Here is a 22,927-nt window from a genome sequence, read left to right as displayed (position 1 = left end):
AGAGTAAAGAATCTGTATATAGTTCATGTTCCAGAAAGGTTAGGTGAGAATGAATCAAGTTCCATGCTACAGGAAAAGATGAAAACCCATGTCAGATTCCTTTCATTATGCCATGGTGGAAAATCCCTTCCCAACTGACACTCTGTTTAACCCTTTGTATGGAAGTAAGAATCATCACAGTTAAATATCCATTTGCATGTGTTGCTCCCAGGTGGTAAGTGCCAAGTTTGACCTATTCCTCCAAGAGAACATTTCCAGAGTTGCTCCACACACACCAGGTAGCACTGCAATGTTCAAAAATGCTCAAAATCCCTACAGAGACAATTAAATTAAACAGTCTACTTAGGCAGCAACTGCTGAAATTCATGATGGAATTCTTTTTTATAACAAAGGCCACAGGTAGTAATGAATAGTAGTTTGGCATATCTGAATATAACAACACCTCTTACATCTTATAATTAGATGGCTTTTTTTAAGAGTACTTCTATCTATCAAGCAATTTTGGTCTCATTGTTTAAATCTGGAATTGGTTAAATGCAGCAACTGGAATTTAAAATATCAACATATTTACAAATGCTACCTTATTTTTTGGTTTGCGAATTCAATATATAATGTAGCTGACAGTACATAAACAAAGTCACCTTTTCAGAGCTGAAAGTATGCATCTTTAGAAAATGGTTACTGATGTTGAAGCTTGATCTTTAAGTAACTTTTCTTGAGCATGTCAGTGATATGGTACAATTAGTTCCTCATCCAAAAGAAATATGGCATCTCAGATTTCAAATTTTATTATTGCAAGTGTTTGACTTAATATGCTGCATACCGAAGCAGCTAGGGTGGAATACATTGTATCTAGAGCTATACTTCTCATTAAAAACATATTATACCTTAAGGGAAGCATGTTTTTCTATAGGGATTTCACTACAAATTAATTACAGTTTGCTATCCTCTCATTTCATGAGATTCATTGGAGCTATGGAACTGCAGCGTGATTTATTTCTGTGTATCCTACCCTGTCAGAATGGGAAGTGTAGCTTTTCTCATCTCAGAAAAATAATATGGTTGGTAAAAATTCTGTGGACAAACTGCAAAAATGACAGTGTACTGTAGCCTCCACAAAAGACATACATCATCCCCCTAACAAACCATTACCCACTAGAAACATTACAGAAACATGTGCTGGCTGGGGAAATATAGCACCTCTAGATCTTTTGTCCCTATTCCAGACAAGCAACAGCACTAAATTTCCAGGTTTTTTATGATACCATATTTTATGAAAAGTAGAAACATGACAGATTTTGTTCGGAGAACAAACCATCACAATGACATTTTTAAAATGGCTCTCTTTTAAATGTCTTTTCAAATTTGTAAATATTGCAGGCAACAGAAACCTGCACCCATGGAGATACACAAAAGGGGTCATGGGGAGGTGTTAAATACAGGTAAGTCAGAGAAGTTGGGAAAGTCATTGGAATCCTCAACTGAGTATGGAAAATAGAGGCTTTTCATCTGGGTTTTACAGGAAGCTGAAAGTCACAGTAAAACACTGTAGCAAGTATTCCTATGCTCAATAGAACAGGTTGGAAGTAGAGCTGGGTGAAATTTTGGGGCCACATTTTTTCCAGGTTTCACCAACACAGAAACCTTTCATGAATTTGTGTGGATTTTATCAAATTGTTTGTTTAAAAAAAAAAACCCTGAAAAATCAAAACATTTTGTTTCAATAATTTTGAAATTATTTAAAAAAAATTTTTTTAAAAAACCAAAATATTTTAAGATGGTCAGAATCAAAAAAAAACATTTCAGTTTCATTGAAACAAAAGGTTTCATTTGACCCAAAATGACAATTTTTCCAACTTTTCGATTTGCTGAAAATTTTCATTTTTTGTCCAACCTGAAATGAATTTTTTGACTTAGTGAAAATGCCAATGTACCAAAAAATCCATTATTTGCACAGCTGTAGTTAGAAGTCCATCCTCTCCATAGCTTTAAATAAAGAGGTAAAGCCAGGAGCTCACATTTATGTTGGAAGGAAATGAGCTGGCCAGATTTGGAAGGAAGAATCTTACATAAGGACCCAGGGACCAGAACCAGGTTTGCAGAGCCAGGTGGGTGGGAGGATGAGGTTCCCACAGTGCCACTGGGAAGCTATGCATAGGTACAGCCTGGGAGCACTGTGGAGACTAGGTGCTGCAGGAAGTACAGCCCAAGAGGCCCGGAGTGACAGTATCCTGAGGCACTCTGACTGGCCAAGTGTCCCTACTTAATCTCAAGGGTTGCCCCAGGAAGTTGTCTGGGCAACCATAAAGACCTTGGTCTGCTGCAATGTCAGACTTACCTGATCTCTGACTCCAGCCAGATTTTGATCCTGATTCCTGCCTCTCCATTCTAGCCTGGCACTGCCTCTAATCTCCAGTCTGTGACTCTGAATTATGTTTATGGGACCTGGCCTTGTGATTCATCCAACTCCTGCCAGGTGGCCAGACCTCAGTCCAACTGTTACCGCTAGAACAGACAGCCTGTGCCCTGGTCCCTTACATCTTATTGGTGTGATGGTACTTCCATACTAATGGCAGAGAGTACTAACAGCACAAGATTTACCATTTGTACAGTTACTCTGCTGTTGTTGCTGGGCAACACTTCCATTAAAAGACAAGGTTCTTTCTTAGCTCACCTAGAGGGAGCAGTCTCTGCACTTTCCCCACGACCGGGGTTGTGATTGCCCTGGATTTTGAACAATGTTTGGGGTTAAGTTTCCTTCCACCCTCCATCTTCATGCTTACACATCCCAGCACCTGCATGTAAGATCCAGAGGCATACACCATATGCAAACTATTAAAAGGAACCCAAAGCAGAGGGAAAGAGCTCTTGTGAAAAATTCCCATGACTTTTGTTCCTAGAGCAGTAGCATCCCTTGTCTATATTTATCCATGGGGACTATCTGTTATGCAATCTGGCCTCCAAGCAATTATGTTGACAGAAAAATGATAGGGAAAGCTCACACACAAAAAGGGAAAGCTTATTTTTGAGGGGTTGTTTGGCATCATAGGTATTGGGCTATAGGATACTAGTGACAAGGGCTGTGACTTGGGATTTCTCTGGAAAAAGACTATGAAATGATTTATAATTTAGTTAACATTTGCATTGTTAAAAAGGGACTCTGTCTCTGTTGGAAGATATTTGTGTTTGTCAGACACCACTCAATTGCTCAAGGTGCTGGCCTAGTTCAAAACCAAGTTATTAAAAACTAATCTTTGTTCTTGTTGTAGTTACTGAACTGATGCTATAAAAAGGACTATATGATTTACAGCATCCATCTCTAGGGAGGCTTCACTCAGACTTTTTTGTTGTTGTTATTGATGTGCATTGGGGATTGGATCCTGCCATTCCATGCAATCTAACTTACTCCTTCCTGGCTGGGAAAGCAAAACAGTTGGGAAACTATGGGTAGACCTATGAAGATTCATGCTGCCCCAATGTGGGGAAGGTGTGCTGATTGATTTCATTGGCCTTCAAATGAGAGCTATAAATGGGTAGGAAGGTCATCTAGTTTCACTGTCAAGTCTGCACCCTGTACATCAAAGCGTATTCTTAGAGATGAGCCCAAACCAAAACTCTAGACCTACACACAACAAATCTGAATTTTGCAGTTTTAGCCCATCTCTGTACTGTACAAACATTAAGTCAGATTCAGCGGCAGGCTACTGACTATCTGCCCAAATAGGAGAACAGGGAGGAAAGATATAAGGAACTTTGCTTCCTTGTATTCTACCAAGCGGAGCTCAACCACAAGGCTCTGAGTTCTGTGCTCAGACAACACTAAGTTCACGCAACATTAGAAACACTGAGCTCCTAAGGATGTTACAATATCCCTGGATACATTGCAAAGAGCCATTTGCAATTCCATTCCATTCCACCCAGGAGTATACACAGAAGTCTTCAAATGTTAGATTGAGTCACCCTTATATTTTAACAAGCCAGACAAAACATTTGGCATGAGAACTAAAAGCAAGATATTTTTTCACTTTCATCTCTTTCTGGTAGTAACTTTTGACAGCACGAGTACTCATACCTGAAATCCTAACCAACATACTAGAGAAAAATGTTTAATTCCTAACCCCGTAGTCCCTACTTTGTCATACTAAACAAAAGTGAGCATGCTATCACTACTAAAGTTAATTAAGAAATAGATAGGTGCTTCTGTCATTACGAATGTGTTGTAATAACCAATGCTGTTATACCAATAAAATAAAAACCAGCAGGATCTTATTAAAGGGGAAAAGGCAGAATACCACATTTATTGTGAATACAGAAAGAATCATAGTAAGCAGTTAGTTATAGCTATAACATTCCATTCAATTTCATATTTATTCACACATTCATTCATTCACACACACACAGGTTCTGCAAGGTTGTTATCATAGTTACCAGCCTTAGAGTTGCTCATGCCAAGACACTGGCCAGGTGGCCTGGGCACGAGGAGGTAGCAGGGCCTTGTCAGATGCACATCTGATGCTCCTGGAAGTTGGTTTGCAGAATCAGACCCCAAATTTCTCACTTTCTCGAGTCCATTTTTATAGGAATTTCTTCCTATGCCAGTCTATGGGAATTGCTTTATCATGCTGTTGCTGAACCAATCAGCAGATGGCACATTCCTGACGGCTCCATGCTGCCAGATCTTCGGTTCTCCCATCCTTGAGACTGTTGGGCGGATTCCAGTCTGCCCTCTGGGGGGTCATCTGGTTGTCTCCACTCTGCGCATTCTTCAGCCGATCGCCACTGGATTCTTAGGCTGGCACCTCCCTGATCATTCATTTATTATCCACATCAAACATACATCCACATACATCCTCTATCTCTATTTTAATCACAAGTGTTAACAAAGCGAGATAAACACAGCAAAAGGGTGGGGAGTCTCTGTGTGCTGTTTCTGTTGTTACAAAGTATTGCTTTGAGATCAGACTCTGTCTTAGAATGTACTAACACAATCAGCAGCTTGCAAGTTTCACACAGAGAGGGAGAGAAAGAGTAAAACCAAGAGACCAAAAACCAAGAGACCTCTTAATTAGTAATACCCTAGAATTTAAACTATGGGGAATCAAACTCATTTGTGATTTTAATACAGAGCTTCTTTAATATGAACCAACATAACAATGCTACCCATATTGCAATGCAATTTATATGGGGTTAAATCCATTCCTAATCTATCAATAATGGGAACAAAGGACATAGTCATCTAGGTTCCTTCATAATGATACTCTGCACCTGTGTGACTGAACCTGGGCTAGGAAGTGCTGCTATGATTGACTGGTTTGGGGAAGGGCAGCCAATCAGCACAGGCATTCACCTAAACCAGCTGTGTACAACAGTGAGAGAGTGTCCTGGTCTATACTTAAAATGTAGATAGATATAGCTACGGCACTCAGGGGAGTAAAAAAATGCACACCCCTCAGTGCCACAGTTCTGCCAACCTAACCCCAGGTATAGACAAAGCTAGGTTAAAGGAAGAATGCGTCTGTCAAGTTAGCTATCATCATTCAGTGGTCTTCCTACAATGACAAAAAAACTTCTTCTGTCACGTAGTTGCATCTAACCTTGCAGTTATGCTGGCACAGCTATGCCGTTATAGTTAAGAAACATAAGAATGGCCATACTGGGTCAGACCAAAGGTCCATCTAGCCCAGTATTCTGTCTTCCGACAGTGGCCAATGTCAGGTGCCCCAGAGGGAATGAACAGAACAGGTAATCATCAAGTGATCCATCTTCTGTCGCCCATTCCCAGCTTCTGGTAAACAGAGGCTAGGGACACCATCCCTGTCCATCCTGGCTAATAGTCACTGATGGACCTAGCCACCATGAATTTATCTAGTTCTTTTTTGAACTCTGTCATAATCTTGGCCTTCACAACATCCTCTGGCAAGGACTTCCACAGGTTGACTGTGCATTGTGTGAAAAAATACTTCCTTTTGTTTGTTTTTTGTTTGTTCCTGTATTGTAGACATGGCTGGAGAGAAAGAGAGACAACCCTGTCTACAAAAGAAATCCACTGAGCTGGCAGTTCTGCCCATCACTTTGCAGCAGTTCCACAGCTATGTATGGCAGTGGAAGTTGGAGTCAATGACTGATATGGCTGACTGGTTGCAAAGTGTAAAGTAGCCTATAGGAAAAGAGTACTATCCCTTTAAAAAGTTAGTGGGCCTTCTGTTGGCACTCACTGTGTTCTGTGTTTTAGAGAGCAATCAGAGCATCAGCATGTATGTAGCTTGGCCTAGCACGTTTGCGCATATTAAGTAAATAGTTATTTGGGACCCATCTACACTCATAGTTGCAGCATGTTGTTTTTGTTGTATAAAGAACACAAGACACAACAGTGGACTTTCTTCCTCAGTTTGCCAGTAGTGTTGCGTAGGCATGCATCAGTTTAGCACCAGGATCAGGAATTTGGCCCTGAAAATAAACAATGGAGCCAATTCTCCATTGTTCTGCACTTTGTGTAATCATTTACACCAGTAGAAAGTGAATACAAAGTCAGTGTAAAACATTAACAGATCAGAATGGTAGCATTTTATATCCCATTTGCACTGCAGTAAAAGAAATCACAAAAGATACAGGGCAACAGAGAATCAGGAACTTTATATTTAACCTTGACTCCTGCTTCTATAAAAATGCCCACTTGTAAAGTCAAAGCACGTACTCATGGCTCAAGAAACCTGTATGTGTTTTCATCCTCCAAACTTTTAAAAGTTGCCTATAACTTGCACATCTCTGAAACACAATGCCCTATTGTTTCCGTAGAGACATTTTTTTTATATATACACATATGCATACTTGAAAAGTAAATGAGCCTGGAAAACAGCCATTTTGCCACTAGTACTACAATAAATAATGCTCTTGTCTCCTGAAAGAAATAGCAGCTCTTTGAACATTATTTCACCTTCTCACATTTCTAGAAATAATACTGAGCAACTGCAGTGCTACAGTGCATTATACCTTCAAAGTGCTATGTAATATTCATCATTATGGCTCGAAACATCCCTGAAAATTATGTATTATCCTCTTTTTACAGATGGGGAAATCAAGACAAAGAGATGTTATGCCCCAGTTAGTCATGGTAGAAGAGTTGCGACTAAGGTAAAGAATCAAGAGTATGGGTAGGGAAATCCAGCAGATTCTGTTTGAAGGGATGGTATCATTCCAGCTCTGCACAAGAAGCCCCTTATGTTTCAGGTGTTCCCCCAACGACTCTCTCCACTTAGCCTACTGTAATACTGTAGAACCTCGGAGTTGCAAATACCAGAGTTACAAACTGACCAGTCAACCGCACACCTCATTTGGAACCGTAGGTATGAATCAGGCAGCAGCAGAGACAAACAAAAAACAAATGCAGTGCAATACTGTGTTAAACATAAACTACTAAAAAAAATAAAGGAAAAATTTAAAGAGAGATTTGACAAGGTAAAGAAACTGTTTCTGTGCTTTTTCGTTTTAATTAAGATGGTTAAAAGTGGTGTTTTTCTTCTGTATAGTAAGGTTTCAAAGCAAAGTCAATGCTCAGTTGTAAACTCTTGAAAGAACAACCATAATGTTTTGTTCAGAGTTACGAACATTTCAGTGTTACGAACAACCTCGATTCCCAAGGTGCTCGTAACTGAGGTCCTACGGTACAAGTAATTAAATATTAATAATAGACAAACACCCTGATTTGAGGGGAGAGGGTTCAGTGCTGTAGGAAAGTCATTAGCACAGCTTTGTCCTGATTCCCAGGTCTAACCATTAGACAACAGGGCCTCAGTTGAGGGAAAGAGGACTAACATATTGACACTTCACCTCCTGGGATCCAGGAACAGGCAAATATTATTAGATGGGGAAAATATTCAGGAGGAGAAATCAAAAGGAAGAGGATTGTGTTGAAGAAAAGTGGAAGGAAATATTCCAGAAGAAATGTTGTACTTCTAACAGAGCAGTAGACCAGGCCTTAGTTTCTCAATCAACATTTTTCAAAGCAGGGTTATACCCTCACAGCAGTCCCATATCTCTTTAAGTAGTGCTGACTTAAAGACAAGCCTGAAATATTAAGGGGGGCGGGGGAGAACAGTCAGTTCCTGCAACAGTAGCAACTTTAATGATTAACCCTGTGCATTCCAGGGACCAAGCCTTTCAGGAGCAATTATTTTTGCTAGAATGCAGGATACTGAATATAAGCTGCACCCACATAGCCCTACCACTGTCCTTTTAAGTGCATGCCATGCATACTCTCACATCATCCAAATGAATACACCTGTAGGCAACTCACAAATTAGATATGAAAATATGGGAACAAGAAGCAGTCCCACCATTTGTGAAGGTTTGGATCATGCATGCGCAAGTTTCCTTAGCATATATAAATATGCCTGAGAATATGGACAGCACTTTAAAGGCATCTTTTCCCTCATCCCTGCATTAAGTGCAAAAATAGAGCAGTGGAAAATCAGGTCCACTATGTTGAGGGATTAGGGATTATGACCAATGGTCTTGTCTATATTCAAAGGGCATGGTTGGATGTGGCAGCAGGTCCTCAGCTGGTATAAATAGTCACTGAAGTAAATGGAACTATGACCATCTATACCAGCTCAGGATCTGCCCCCAGATTTTAAACCAACTTCTGTGGCCACTCTTACTTCAGTTTAAATCTGGTTTATATCAATTTAGCTAAACTCAAGTCCTTATCAAATTAAGCTAAATCAAACCTGGTTTATATTGATTTAGCTTAATTCAATAAGGACTTGAGTTTAGCTAAATTGATATAAACCAGGTTTGAATTGAACTAGGAGTGGCCATAGAGGGTTTTGCACTTGTTTAACTAAACCATTTTTAAAACTGGTTTCAATTTAAGTCATCTTTGAATACAGACAAGAGTTAGGATTCTGATTCATAATCCCACAGATAGCAGCTTCATTTCATTTGTGAGTTGCACCAGTAAAACTCAAAGTGTGGTTTTAAACCACTTCAGTTTAACTAGTGTAAAAGGATGTGTGGACACTCTTATTTTGGCTTGAACTATTCTTATTTGCATTTAGCTTAGGTTGATTAGGAACAGATTTAAACTACAGCAAAATAAAGCACTCAGTCTGAAATAAGGATGTTCACACAGGGTTTTAACAATTGTTTAACTAAATCAGTTCAACTAAACTGGAGCACATTTGTGTGTAGACAAGTTCTTAATTTAGTACATACACCAAGTGTTTGGTTCTGAGGTGCTTGACTCACTGAGCAGAATTACTATTTTATCAGCTGAGCAGTGGTGTAAAACATATGTCCCTGATGGTTTTCTAAAAGACACATTGCTATGAATGATTTGCTGACCCAAGCCATAATCCCTGTGCCAACTTTTCCAAACCCTCCTGTTTAAACCAAAATATCAGGCTTTTGTGAGGTCCTGTTTCACAGATTGCCTTCAGACTATAAAGACAAAGAGTGCTTTTGCTTTTTTGCTCCAAGAGAGGTTTCTGTCATCCTGAACACTGTTATGATTAGTAAGCGCACTACACCTGTCAAGCACACTACTTGATACTGTCTCCACCACAGGTCATGTCCCTCCAGCCTTGAGTTCTTGGGGCAGAAATGAGAGCCTACAACAAAAAGAGTCCTGCAGCTGTTGCTCCAAAAAGACCTGTCTTATCTGTCAGTGCAAGAAAAATTAAAGATAACGCAGCAGACTGGCATAATTTAATGATGAAATGGGAGACCCTGAATAATAATGGATTTACTACTGCAAACAAAATTGTAAACTTGAATTGGCACACAATTTAAAGATAACAAGCTGGAGATAGAATGTGACAACATTCCTCTGACTGTGGAAAGCTGTCTCCAGACTATAATGAAGAACTTGAGATGTTCTGTGCAGAATTGCTTGGGACCTTGGAAAACATGGCAAAAATACAACTGAAAATGGAAAAACTATGTTTAACTACTAAAGGAATTTGTGACTTAGAAACACACCATTATGAAAACGGAGATTGCAGGACACCACTCTTTCACACATGGCCCACTACCTACTTCTATGAGGTTTATTTCAAGCTCACTGAAATGTACAAGAAGGAACTACGACTTAAGCAAATGACTGTGCAAGAGATTGCTTTCTGCTGACCAATATCTCATGATGGTTTATCTATCGTCTTGGTTGTACCAGCCCTATATTGAAAACAGCAGTAAACTACTGCTAGAAAGCATGTTGCTGGAAACAGGACACAGACAAGTGTAGCGTTTAAGACTGCTTCTAATGATACTTGTGACACTGAAGCAGCAACAAACTGCAAGGTTAATTATATGTTGTATTTTATAAGGTTATTAAAATCTGTTTTTCCTCTGTTTGTAAAAAAAAAAAAAAAAGGTCTTTGATAAAGGGCCTGACTTAATTTGTTACCCCTTGATTGACATCTGTTTATGTGGGAGGAGAGTTAGGCTATTTATGAGCAATGGTATTGCATGAGCAGCCTGAGAGCATCCCACTTAGTTTACACCTCCGGGCCTGATGCCCCATTGCCCTTCAACTTGCACAGCCATATACCAATGCAGTGGGTGGAAAAGAAAAGGCAAAATGCCACTGGAATATCTTCATGGGCAGAATTAACTAACTTGTGAAGAGACATTGCAAAAGAAAGTAGCTTGGAACGTGATATTATTTTTCAGGGCTTAATAAGTTGCTTATCCATTTGCCACTATGTGACTGGCCTAATGGTCCCAATTCTGATCTCCCACAAGTTTTATATTAGTATTACTCCAATGACTTCAGTGAAATTATTTCCAATTTACACGAGCATGAGAGAAGTAAGAATCAAGCTTCTTGTTCTCCTAAGTCATCCTTGAAAGAGGCTTAACCATGTTACACAGATGGTGACATGCACATGCAGAAGAATGAATATCCTTCTTCATCTTGACAATCAGAGCACTGGGCAGAAATCACAGGCCAGGAGTGCCTACCACAAGCCATAATAATGTTTTGTTCTAATTAAACAGTCTGTTGCCTCAGGCCTGCACTAGTTGTAAGTTAGATGCTAAATGCCAGCTGAACCAGAATGTGACCCAACCACCAGAGAGATTATGTGGGTAAACCATGCACAGCAGCTGGGATGATATACAGTAAGGAGCTGGTTCATGGGGAAAGTCACTGCCACCCAGTATTTCAATAGAATAAGCAAATCTCTCTTTGTCTCTAAACTCTGATTCCCCAGCCCTCTACAACAAGGATTTGTTTATTTATTTTTTGTCTTGGCTCCTCTCTTTCTCTCTCTCTCTGCTAAGGAGCTAGCAAGAAAAAGAAACCTCCATGACAGCTTGAAATGATATGTACAAAAAAAGGCAGATCAGTTTGTTTAAGAGGGTTTTCTCCGGAAATGTCATCTGCAATAAAGGAAGGAACAAACTATGCCTCATCAGCTCAAACATGGAAAGCTGCTTCACAGAAACAATCTGGCATCCTTCAAACTTTAATTTTGTCCTTTCCAGTTCTCCACACTCCTCAGGTTTGGAACAGTGTTCCCATGAAGCTCTTGTCCTCTCATTTGAGCAGGGCTGTTGCTAGTGAATTAGTGAGAACTTCGTTATCATGCTATGAACAGAGTTCACCTTATGAAGCATATAATTCACACCACAAAAAAAGGAGAGGAAGGAGTGGCCCACTGCTACCACTGCTGTGCACACAGGGCCTGATCTATTGCCGACTGCAGTCAAAGGGACTCTTTCCACTGACTTCAGTGTCCTTTGGATCAGGCTTACAGAGCTGCTAGCTTTGAAATCAAGGAGGAAGCTCCATATGGAGCATCAGGAATCATGTATTCAGTCAGGGATAAAACATCTAGTAAACAAGCACAATGAGGGAAAGGGAGGCAATAGAATAACTGAAAGGACGACTTTCATAGTGGACCATTGACACAAAAATAAAAGTATTTGGTGAATTATTGGAGGAGTTCATGTTTTCCACCCAGTACTGAAAGACCATTATTTTAAAATCCATCTGTCTTAATAATTCTGTATTTGTGATGTCACATGTGTTGCAAAGGAAATAGTCACAGTGTCAAATGTAGCATAAAACACTGACTGGAAGACCAAGTAGATCCAGGCCCCAGGCAGGAGCAAAGTTCTTTGAATTTAAACACAGCTGTTTTCAATCATTAACAAACGTGTCAAAAAAAGCCAATATAAAACAAAATATGGCAAGGACCAGTAAATGAGCGCATACTCTAAATCTAATGGATTTGAAAGCTTCAACCAATGTAAAAGTTCAGCCACAAGTAGTCTTAACACAGGCCTTCACTCTGAAGCCCTTTTCCAGGCAAAGCCCCATTGATATACTTGAGTCTCAGTTTTGCTTGAGAAAAGATTGCTGGGATGATTCTGCAGGTGAAATTTACCCCTGGTTTGGAGGACCATACACAAGGACCGCATATTACTTAAGTTCAAGAGGAGAGTGGTGTGCAAACCAACTGCACAGGGGACCTCTACCCACCCTATGTTTTGCAGAAATGGGGCCCTGCAGTGGCTCTGAAGAACCCAGGGCATGATGGAAGCTTGAAAGTGAGAAGTGGAAGGGACTGTGGCTATCTGGGGACACCTAACACCCCACAGCAGGGAGTATGTGCAAGCTGCCAATATTTCCACCTTCTCACTGGAGTAATGGCAGCAAAGTGGCTGCCCTTCAGCTCCCTGGCTTACCCAGGCTTTGGGGGGGTGAATTCTATTTCTTCTCCCACCTCTCATTTAGTACCCCCCATAAAGCCCAGCTATATGAGCTTCTTTGAGTGGATTTTACCCTTCGTACATAGGGATGGATGGCTTACTGCATTGTGGCAAAACATTTCTGAATGCATTCAGTGTGCTAACTGTAAAGTTTGATATGGCTTGATTTCTTTCAAAGGATCAAAAGTATTTAACTCATCTAATTAATTAAGGACCCAGTCCTGTGAGTCATCTTTATTTCAATGTGTCCTTCCAGTGAAGCTAAATGAACTACTTGTGTGGGTAAGGCTTTCCAGGTCAGCTCTAATTGTGTGCTAAGTTTTGTTTCAGTACAGATACTGTGTTAAGATACATAGCCTTGGATTTGAAACATTTTTAACTCATTCTTTTGGGTTGTGACATATGCCAAATTACAGTCAAAAGGCTAACTTTGTGGACATATTCTAAATTCCTTAAATAGGGCTTATAATGGAAAAATATCTATCAGACATTCATCTATAGATATTAAGGGGGAAAAAGAAAGAACCTGAGCATTTGTTCTTTTGACCTGCAAAATTTTCTATAGATTTTAGTGAGTGACGTTTCTGACAAAAGGAAAAGTGTGTAGGACTTACAGGCTTGCTTGAGCCTCATTTCAAGAGAAAATAAAAATAATTCTCCTTATTCTAGATTTAGTCAGCCACTAACCACTGCAGACAGAGTCTTACTGGGTCTTGACTTCTGTCTCTATTAGCCCATCAACATGGATTACATATCATTACACCAAGAAAGCCAATATGCTTCACTTTTCAGGATACGAATGAAACACTTTTAATAACTGTTAAAATATTTTCACCCCACACTGTTATCTCTAACACCCCAGGCCAGCCTAAAGCTGAAATCTGTTTCCTTGCTGATTTGTTTTCTTCTATTGCATGTGTACAGTGGTTTGTTGTAACGGAGCTACTCTGGGGTGTTGGCAATGATCACTGGACCATTTGCGTTTATGGCAAAATAAAGAATTAGGGACTCTAACAGATATTGGGGGGGAAGCAAATCAGGCTTGATCTGTCAAATCTGTGGGAAGCCCCTTATCTTGATATGTGATCTCAGCGGAGGACCACTATCAATCAGGTTATATAGGTTTCAGCCTGGAATACTGGTTCGTTTCTGGTGGGGGAGAAGAAATAATAAATCCAGGAAAATCAAGGGTGTATTCACACTTTTATTTTTAGACACATTGATAGCATGGTAGTGTCACAAATATAATGTCATATACATCTATGCCTCCATTCTTTTGGAGATGATTTATTATTACTATGAAGATTGTTATTACTGGTTCCATGTCTTGATTCTCCTACTAAACGTTACCCAGAAGTGAGTTTAATTCTGTTCTGAGATCTGGTACGGCTAGGTTCTAATCTATTTTCAGATTTTCCAGTCAGAATTCAGTGTCACAGATGTGTGGGGATGTAGGGTCTTTTCCTCTTCTCATGTCTAGAGGGTGTAACACAGTCATTTTTCTCCATTCTTCCATCTGATATAAGCTACACAGTATTCACTAGCCACATTTTGATCTCCATGGTGCTAAGTTCAAATAACTTCCATCCACACCTGTCATAACCATAGGGGTAGCCTAAATTCCTCCTTACCTATAAGGGGTTAAGAAGCTCAAGTAACCTGGTTGGCACCTGACCAAAGGAACCAATGGGGACAAAAGATACTTTCAAATCTGGGTGGGGAGAGGCTTTGTTTTGGGTTCTTTGTTTCTGTGTTCATTTGCTCTTGGGACTAAGAGGGACCGGACATCAATCCATGTTCTCCAAATCTTTCTAAACAAGTCTCTCATATTTCAAACTTGTAAGTAACAGCCAGGCGTGGCATATTAGTTTATCTTTGTTTTCTCAACTTGTGAATTTTCCCTTTGCTAGAGGGAGGTTTATCCCTGTTTTGTTGTAACTTTGAAACTAAGGTTAGATGGGGTTACTCTGTGCTCTTTGAATTTTCTTCTACTGTGTAAGGTTAACTACCAGCCTACGTTTACAGAGGTGATTATTTTACCTTTTTCTCTTTAAATAAAATCCTTCTTTTTAAGAACCTAACTGATTTTTCCATTGTTCCAAGACCCATGGGTTTGGGTCTTTGATCATTTTGTAACCAATTGGTCAGGATATTATTCTCAAGCCTCCCCAGGAAAGGGGGCATATAGGCTTGGGGGAATAGGACTCCAAGTAGTCCTTTCCCTGATTGTTTGTTAAATCACTTGGTGGTGGCAGCGATCCCAAGGCAAGAAAGGAATCTGTGCCTTGGGGAAGTTTTAACGTAAGCTGGTAAGAATAAGCTTAGGGGGTCTTTCATGCGGGTCCCCACATCTGTACCCTAGAGTTCAGAGTGAGGAAGGAACTCTGACAACACCCCACTCTGAGGAGGCTTAAAACCTTAGGATCCAATGATCCGATATTTAATCTTCACTTGAAAAAGCAACGACAACTCTTAGCTTTTTGGGGTGGGGGGTGTTAAGTCTAATCCTATTCAGTCCAATGATTCTATGCCATTCTGGGAAGTGGACAAAGATTCTTTTTCAAGGAGGTAAATCTCATATACAGCAGCAAAAAAGAACAAATTTTAATAAAAGTCTTCATAAAGTACCGAAGATATTAAAACATCAACTTCTGTCTGAGTAACTCACACACGTTTACTTCCAATGTGATATCTTTGTAGTTAGAAGCAGCTAAAACCTCCTATGGCAGGCTTTATGTTTCTCAGAATTTGTACCTCAACATTTTTGGGGGATCTTTGTTCACAGAATCAATATGGTCAGTGCACAATGCCCAGTAAGCTTTTAGCCAATTAGCCCAGAACAAGAAAAGCAGATGGTTTGATTTTTATAAGTAAAGGTGCATTTTACTGAGCTGTAGGTCAAGTAATTTTGAAATTGTACTTTGACCCCTACAAAAGAAAATACAGAGCTAGAATCTACGTACTTCATTTGTTGATGCTCATCAAATCTGCCACAATGGAGTAGTGTGAACTCCTTGTCGTGACATACCTGTTCCCAAAGGCCTGTGTAGAGGTGATCCTAAGGACACCCTATACCACTCCTCCCTTCATGCTAGAGAATACTTATTCATCTTTTTAGATAAGAACAAACATGATATTTAATTTCTTGCCACAAAAGTTGGTGAGAAACTTCCTCTGCAACCTATCAACAGATTGGCCAGAAGATAGTATTTGTGCACTGAGCCATCACAATGGATGGAGACTAAGGGCCTGATTTTCATAGTTGTAAATCATCTCAAAATGTATCTGAATTATTCTGCCAGACATGGGAATAAGAGACCAGAGGTCATTCTTCAACTAGCCACCCCTTCTCCACCACAGCACTGCTGCTTACCAAGCCACAGAGCCAAGGATCCCTTTCTAAATAATCTGCAATGTTACATTTAGAAGCTGACTATTTGCTGAATTTCTTATTATCTATGCATGAAATCAAAAGAGTACCTGATGCCAACTTAAACTGCAAGTCAACAGTTATTTGTAAGGATAGAAATATTAATTCTGTTATACTTTAGTAACCAGATTAAACAGGCTGTCTGCTGATCCCCCTGGATCAGAATCACCAGTTGAATCATTCTGTTAATCTCCCAGCCAGAAACATCTATCCCTAGAATTTCAGTTACTCTTATACTTCAGGAGTTTTCAGATTGCTCTGTTAACAGTGCTTAATTTGTTCCAGGGCTTGCCAGTTCATAGCCCGGGCACCTCTGGGCTTGCCCCCTCAGTTATGACTGTAAAAAAATTGCTTGAGCCCTGGCACTTCTTTCATTACACATTTAGCACTGTCTGTTATATAGGGTATGGAACAGCCTCATTCTTTTGCATACCCCTGCAAGAGAATTTTCTATTGAGTTGGGACACATTCTGGCTCCTGTACACAAAGTTTCAAGGCACACCACTACCCTGGGTCTTATTCAAGCTGCACTTCAGCACTCTTATCTCCCAAAAGGCACAGGTCTGGAGCAGAATGAACATGTGTAACATTTATATTTCTTCTGATTTAAAAATCTTTCACAGATGCTCCTCTTAAAAATATGCCATGGAAACAGACATTCCTAAAATTAAAAAATGGTAGAAATTTTGTTTAGCCCCCCTCAAAAAACACAGAGGCGTCTCCTCACACAAGAATCAATATAATGCTGTATTTTGTGCCATGTTAGCAGTTAACTAATCATCACTTGAGTTGCTTCTTAGACGGTGAGGCCTTCTATTGGCATTCTGTCACCAAATTGATGGCATTGGTCGTGCCAAAGCACTTAAACAGGGAGGACTGCATGGAGTTTGCCATCTTCTTCCTAATGGGTATTTCACTACCTACCGGGCACTTCACAGCCAAACTCCCTTGAGGAAGATTCTGCCTCTGCCTCTCCTACTTCCCTGTGTATTCTACTTCATTTAAATTTTGTCTCTCATTATAAGGAGATTAAATTTGATCCTCCATTATTTGTGCCAGTGTGTGTATGAAGAGAGTGTTTTGTTCTGGTGTGCCCGTTTTCTCCCTCCCTTTTACTGACAATTCTAGTTTTCTTCCTGGGCTTCCAGATAAAAGCATTGCAAATGGAGAAATCTTTGTCATGGTATTTTAGAGGACACACTACTCATAACCTTTGTGACTTTTGTTCTCTGCCTCAGACCTTTTTAATGCTCATTTCCAGGCTAGATATTACTCCTCCTTCATTAGCTCTTCTTGTGAGATGAGGCTGAGGACACCCACTGGGAATTAATTACAGGGCAGTCAAATCTACTTGAAGCTTCTATTGCTGCATTTACAAAACAAAACAAAAAACAAAAACAACCACACCTCATAATACCTCCCACACACTCAAAACAAAACAGGAACAAGGACATCATAGTTTTTGCTGTAAAACCGTTTATGCTGCAGCTGACAGGTTCTATCCCTCTTCAGTTTATATAAATATTCCCTAGATATTATTTCTATATTTCATAGAAGGCACCATATCATAAGTGGCCTCAAACCTGAGGTGCCTTAATTGTTGTATACTTAAACTGGGACACCTCAGATCTGTTTTTGAGATGCTGGGGACCTGTATCTTCCATTAACCTCAGAGGGATTTGTGGTTGCTCAACACCCCTTTAAAATCAGGAACTAGATTTCTTAAAAATTGAGGCATCCAAAATTAGCAGACACTTAATAATCTTGAGGTTTTTTATGCAACAGTGTTAGAGAACGTGGGCCCTTTACAACCCTTCAAGGCTCATGAAGGAAAGCAGCTACTCCTTCTCATACATGGCCACTTGCCTGCCTAATTTCTTCAGCCTTCTCCATTCTTGATTGGACAGCCTCCTCTTGATCTGACAGCCTCCTAATCAGGCTAATGAGCAGGTGGACCTCAATAGCCTGATTAAGAGGTGTAAAAGACTGATCTCCCACCAGAAGAAAGAGTTGGAGATGGATATACAAGGACCTGTAGAGAAAAGCTATGTAAGAGAAGCCTGGTCAGCAGGGTACAGGTTTACAGATTTAATTTCCTACTTAATCTGCTCAGTGTTGTATCTGATTGTGCTGTACATCTCTAATCATGTGTGAAATTCACTCCTTTGCAGAGACCTTCCAGAAGTCCAGACCTTCCTTCAGTACTATTGAAGTTCTATTTTCAGACCTATCTTGAGGGCATAAATGGTGCACATGACTGGTGCTCTTTGCATAGGGGTTAATTTCACCCTTCGTGAGGAATATAAATTTAATTATGCCGTACTTCCCTGAATTCAAATATAAGACTTGATTCTGTCCCCCAATATGCATTGCATATCTTGAAAACAGTTAGTGTATTGGGCTGTGCATGTGCTGTAGCTAATTTTCCCCAGCATTGGAACAGTGTTCATCCACGTCCGGAACAGAATTTAGCCTTAACATTATTATCCTCTCTTTTGTGTGCACTGAAAACGGTAAGTTATGAAGCATTTTGGCTATTTGCTATTTGCTTTTGGCTATATCTCTATACCAAAAGTTCTTGTTGAGCCTGCATCAAACTCATACATGTATTTGGGTCAATTTTCTAGCTTCCATGAGGGTTCCCTGTGTAGGATTGTCTCTAGAATCCAGGGAATCACACACAGAGAACGTAGATACCGTTGTCTGACAATGCCCCTCATGAATCAGATTCCATGTCTATTTCCATTACATTCTAGAACGTGTTTACAGACTGACACTATGTAATTAAAGGTTAGCTGTAATTCTAGACATTTTTCACTAGATGTGTTACAAATAGATTAACATTTTACCAATTAAAAACTACCCCACACTCTATGAAAGTCTTGCAATCTTTAGAATTTGTGAGCAAATGATTGAGGCAAAGAGCTTAGCAAGATTAAAAAAAGTAGGGCTGTCAAGTGATTAAAAACATTATTCACAATTTATTTCACGATTAAAAAAATTAATCGTGATTAATTGTATGATTAATTGCACTGTTAAACAATAATAGAATACCATTTATTTATTTTTTTTGGATGTTTTCTACATTTTCAAATATATTGATTTCAATTACAAAACAGAACACAAAGTGTACAGTGCTCACTTTAGATCTATTTTTATTACAAATATTTTCACTGTAAAAAACAATAGTATTTTTCAATTCACCTAATACAAGTACTGTAGTGCAATCTTTTTATCATTAAAATTGAACTTACAAATGTAGAATTATGTACAAAAACCCCTGCATTCAAAAATAAAACAATGTGAAACTTTAGACTCTGCAAGTCCAATCAGTCCTACTTCTTGTTCAGCCAATCGCTCAGACAAACAAGTTTGTTTACATTTGCAGAAGATAACGTTGTCTGCTTCTTGTTTACAATGTTACCTGAAAGTGAGAAGAGGCATTTGCATGCCACTGTTCTAGCCAGCGTAGCAAGATATTTACATGTCAGATGAGCTAAAAGTTCATATGTCCCTTGATACTTCAACCACTATTCATAGAATCATAGAATATCAGGGTTGGAAGGGACCTCAGGAGGCTATGTTTCTATACTGATGATGGGTTCTGCTTGATAGCAATTGAAAGAGTGCGGACCGACATGTTCATTTTCATCATCTGAGTCAGATGCCACCGGCAGAAGGTTGATTTTCTTTTTTGGTTGTTTGGGTTCTGTAGTTTCTGCATCAGAGCGTTGCTCTTTTAAAACTTCTGAAAGCATGTTCCACACCTCATCCCTATCAGATTTTGGAATGCACTTCAGATTTTTAAATCTTAGATCGAGTGCTGCGGCTATCTTTAGAAATTTCACATTCGTATCTTCTTTGCGTTTTGTCAAATTTGCACTGAAAGTGTTCTTAAAAAGAACAACATGCTAGGTCATCATCTGAGACTGCTTTAACATGAAATATATGGTAGAATGTGGGTTAACAAGAGCAGGAGACATACAATTCTCCCCAAGGAGTTCAGTCCCAAATTTAATTAATGCATTGTTTTTTTAACGAGCATCATCAGCATGTCCTCTGGAACGATGACCAAAGCATGAACAGGCATATGAATCTTTAGCACATCTGCAAAAAGAACAGGAGTACTTGTGGCACCTTGGAGACTAACACGTTTATTAGAGCATAAGCTTTCATGGGCTACAGCCCATTTTATCAGATGCATAGAATGGAACATATAGTAAAAAAAAATATATATATATATAATATATACACACACACACACACACACACAAGGTGGAAGTTGCCATACAAACTGTGAGAGGCTAATTAGTTAAGATGAGCTATTATCAGCAGGAGAAAAAAACTGTAGTGATAATCAAGATGGCCCATTTAGACAGTTGACAAGAAGGTGTGAGGATATGTAACATGGGGAAATAGATTCAATATGCTTAATGACCCAGCCGCTCCCAGTCTCTATTCAAACCCAAGTTAATGGTATCTAGTTTGCATATTAATTCAAGCTCAGCAGTTTCTCATTGGAGTCTGTTTTTGAAGCTTTTCTGTTGCAAAGTTGCCACCCTTAAATCTTTTACTGAGTGGCCAGAGAGGTTGAAGTGTTCTCCTACCGGTTATTGAATGTTAGGATTCCTGATGTCAGATTTGTGTCCATTTATTCTTTTGCATAGAGACTGTCAGGTTTGGCCAATGTACATAGCAGAGGAGCATTGCTGGCACATGATGGCATCTTTCACTTAGGTAGATGTGCAGATGAACGAGCCCCTGATGGCATGGCTAATGTGATTAGGTCCTATGATGGTGTCACTTGAATAAATATGTGGACAGAGTTGGCATCGGGCTTTGTTGCAAGGATAGGTTCCTGGGTTATTGTTTTTGTTGTGTGGTGTGTGGTTGCTGGAGAGTATTTGCTTCAGGTTGGGGGGCTGTCTGTAAGCAAGGACTGGTCTGTCTCCCAAGATCTGTGAAAGTGAGGGATCATTTTTCAGGATAGGTTGTAAATCTTTGATGATGCGCTGGAGAGGTTTTAGTTGGGGGTGAAGGTGACGGCTAATGGCGTTCTGTATTTTCTTTGTTAGGCCTGTCCTATAGTAGGTGACTTTTGGGTACTCTTCTGGCTCTGTCAATCTGTTTTTTCACTTCAGCAGTTGGGTATTGTAGTTTTAAGAATGCTTGATAGAGATCTTGTAGGTGTTTGCCTCTCTCTGAGGGATTGGAGCAAATGCGGTTGTATCTTAGATCGTGTGGTATGTCCTGGATGGAAGCTGGAGGCATGTAGGTAAGTATAGCAATCAGTAGGTTTCCGGTATAGGGTGGTGTTTATGTGACCATAGCTTATTAGCACAGTAGTGTCCAGGAAATGGACCGCTTGTGTGGATTGGTCTAGGCTGAGGTTGATGGTGGGATGGAAATTATTGAAATCATGTTGGAATTCCTCAAAGGCTTCTTTTCCATGGCTCCAGCTACAACAGTGTCATGTGAACGCCTGTTCTCACTTTCAGGTGACATTGTAATTAAGAAGTAGACAGCATTATTTTCCATGAATGTAAATAAACTTATTTCTCTTTGCGATTGGCTGAACAAGAAGAAGGACTGAGTGGATTTGTAGGCTCTAAAGTTTTATATTGTTTTGTTTTTGAGTGCAGTTATGTAACAAAAAGAACTACATTCGTAAGTTGCACTTTCATGATAAAGAGATTGCACTACAGTACTTGTATGAGGTGAATTGAAAAATACTATTTCTTTTGGTTATCATTTTTACAGAGAAAATATTTGTAATAAAAACTAATATAAAGTGAGCACTGTATACTTTGTATTATGTGTTGTAATTGAAATTGATATATTTGAAAATATAGAAAAATATCCAAAAATACTTAATAAATTTCTGTTGGTATTCTATTGTTTAACAGTGTGATTAATCGCGATAAATTTTTTTAAATCACGATTAATTTTTTTGAGTTAATCGCATGAGTTAATTGCGATTAATCGACAGCCCTAAAAAAAGGAATGGACATTAATATGTATAACAAGAATTAACAGTAGGAATTTTTTTTAAAAAAGTAGTTTTCTGGAAAGCATATGAACCCTGATGTTTTGGCATAAGTCAATGGTTAGCTAACGGATGTTAGGAAGAGATTTTCCCTATGGACAGGTTAATCTGTGACTGCCAAAGGCAGGGTTTCTTGCACCTTCCTCTGAAGCAGATGGTACTGGTCACTGCCTGAGACAGCTTATTGGACCGGATGCACCACTACTCTGACCTGATATAGCAATTCCTACTTTTCTATCAGAAAGTGACCCAGTAATTTAAGAATGCTCACATTTTTCTGTTTCCTAACAACAAAGGTAATCTACACTCAAACTTTCATTTTGGCTTTGAGTGCACCAAGAGATCTTTTATTTTTATATACTATGGTCATTCAGCACTCTGCAAAGGAGGAAAATGCTAGACATTATGGCTGAAGTAGTTTTCAAAAACATTTAGACATATAAAATATTTATACTGAGTAGATCTCACATGCAGAACCTGAGATGTGGCAACAGACATTACAAATCATAAGCAATACAGAGGATTCAGAATTTAATTAACGAAGCTAAAGACAGAAAAAATAGCACACTGATATATGTAATACGGCTCTCAACGTCAATATTTAGCAATAAAACAACAAGCCAATGCTTCTAAACGAATCTGAAATGGGGGGGGGGGGGGAAATCAGAAAAACATAGTTAAATGGTTATATTTCAAAAAGTAATTAGTGTCAGAATATTTCAGAACTAAAAGCAAAT

The 22,927-nt window shown here is 39.3% G+C and overlaps 1 pseudogene; it reads left to right on the top strand.

The window, feature by feature from the left end:
* The first annotated feature begins 9,600 nt into the window (after nucleotides 1-9,600).
* LOC102934336 lies at nucleotides 9,601-10,496 on the top strand (annotated as a pseudogene).
* The last annotated feature ends 12,431 nt before the right edge of the window (nucleotides 10,497-22,927 follow it).

This window comes from Chelonia mydas, chromosome 1, assembly GCF_015237465.2.
Source record: "Chelonia mydas isolate rCheMyd1 chromosome 1, rCheMyd1.pri.v2, whole genome shotgun sequence".
In the NCBI taxonomy this organism is placed as follows: domain Eukaryota; kingdom Metazoa; phylum Chordata; order Testudines; family Cheloniidae; genus Chelonia; species Chelonia mydas.
Note: the sequence above shows the minus strand (reverse complement) of the source record. Positions and strands in the feature narration are given on the sequence as shown.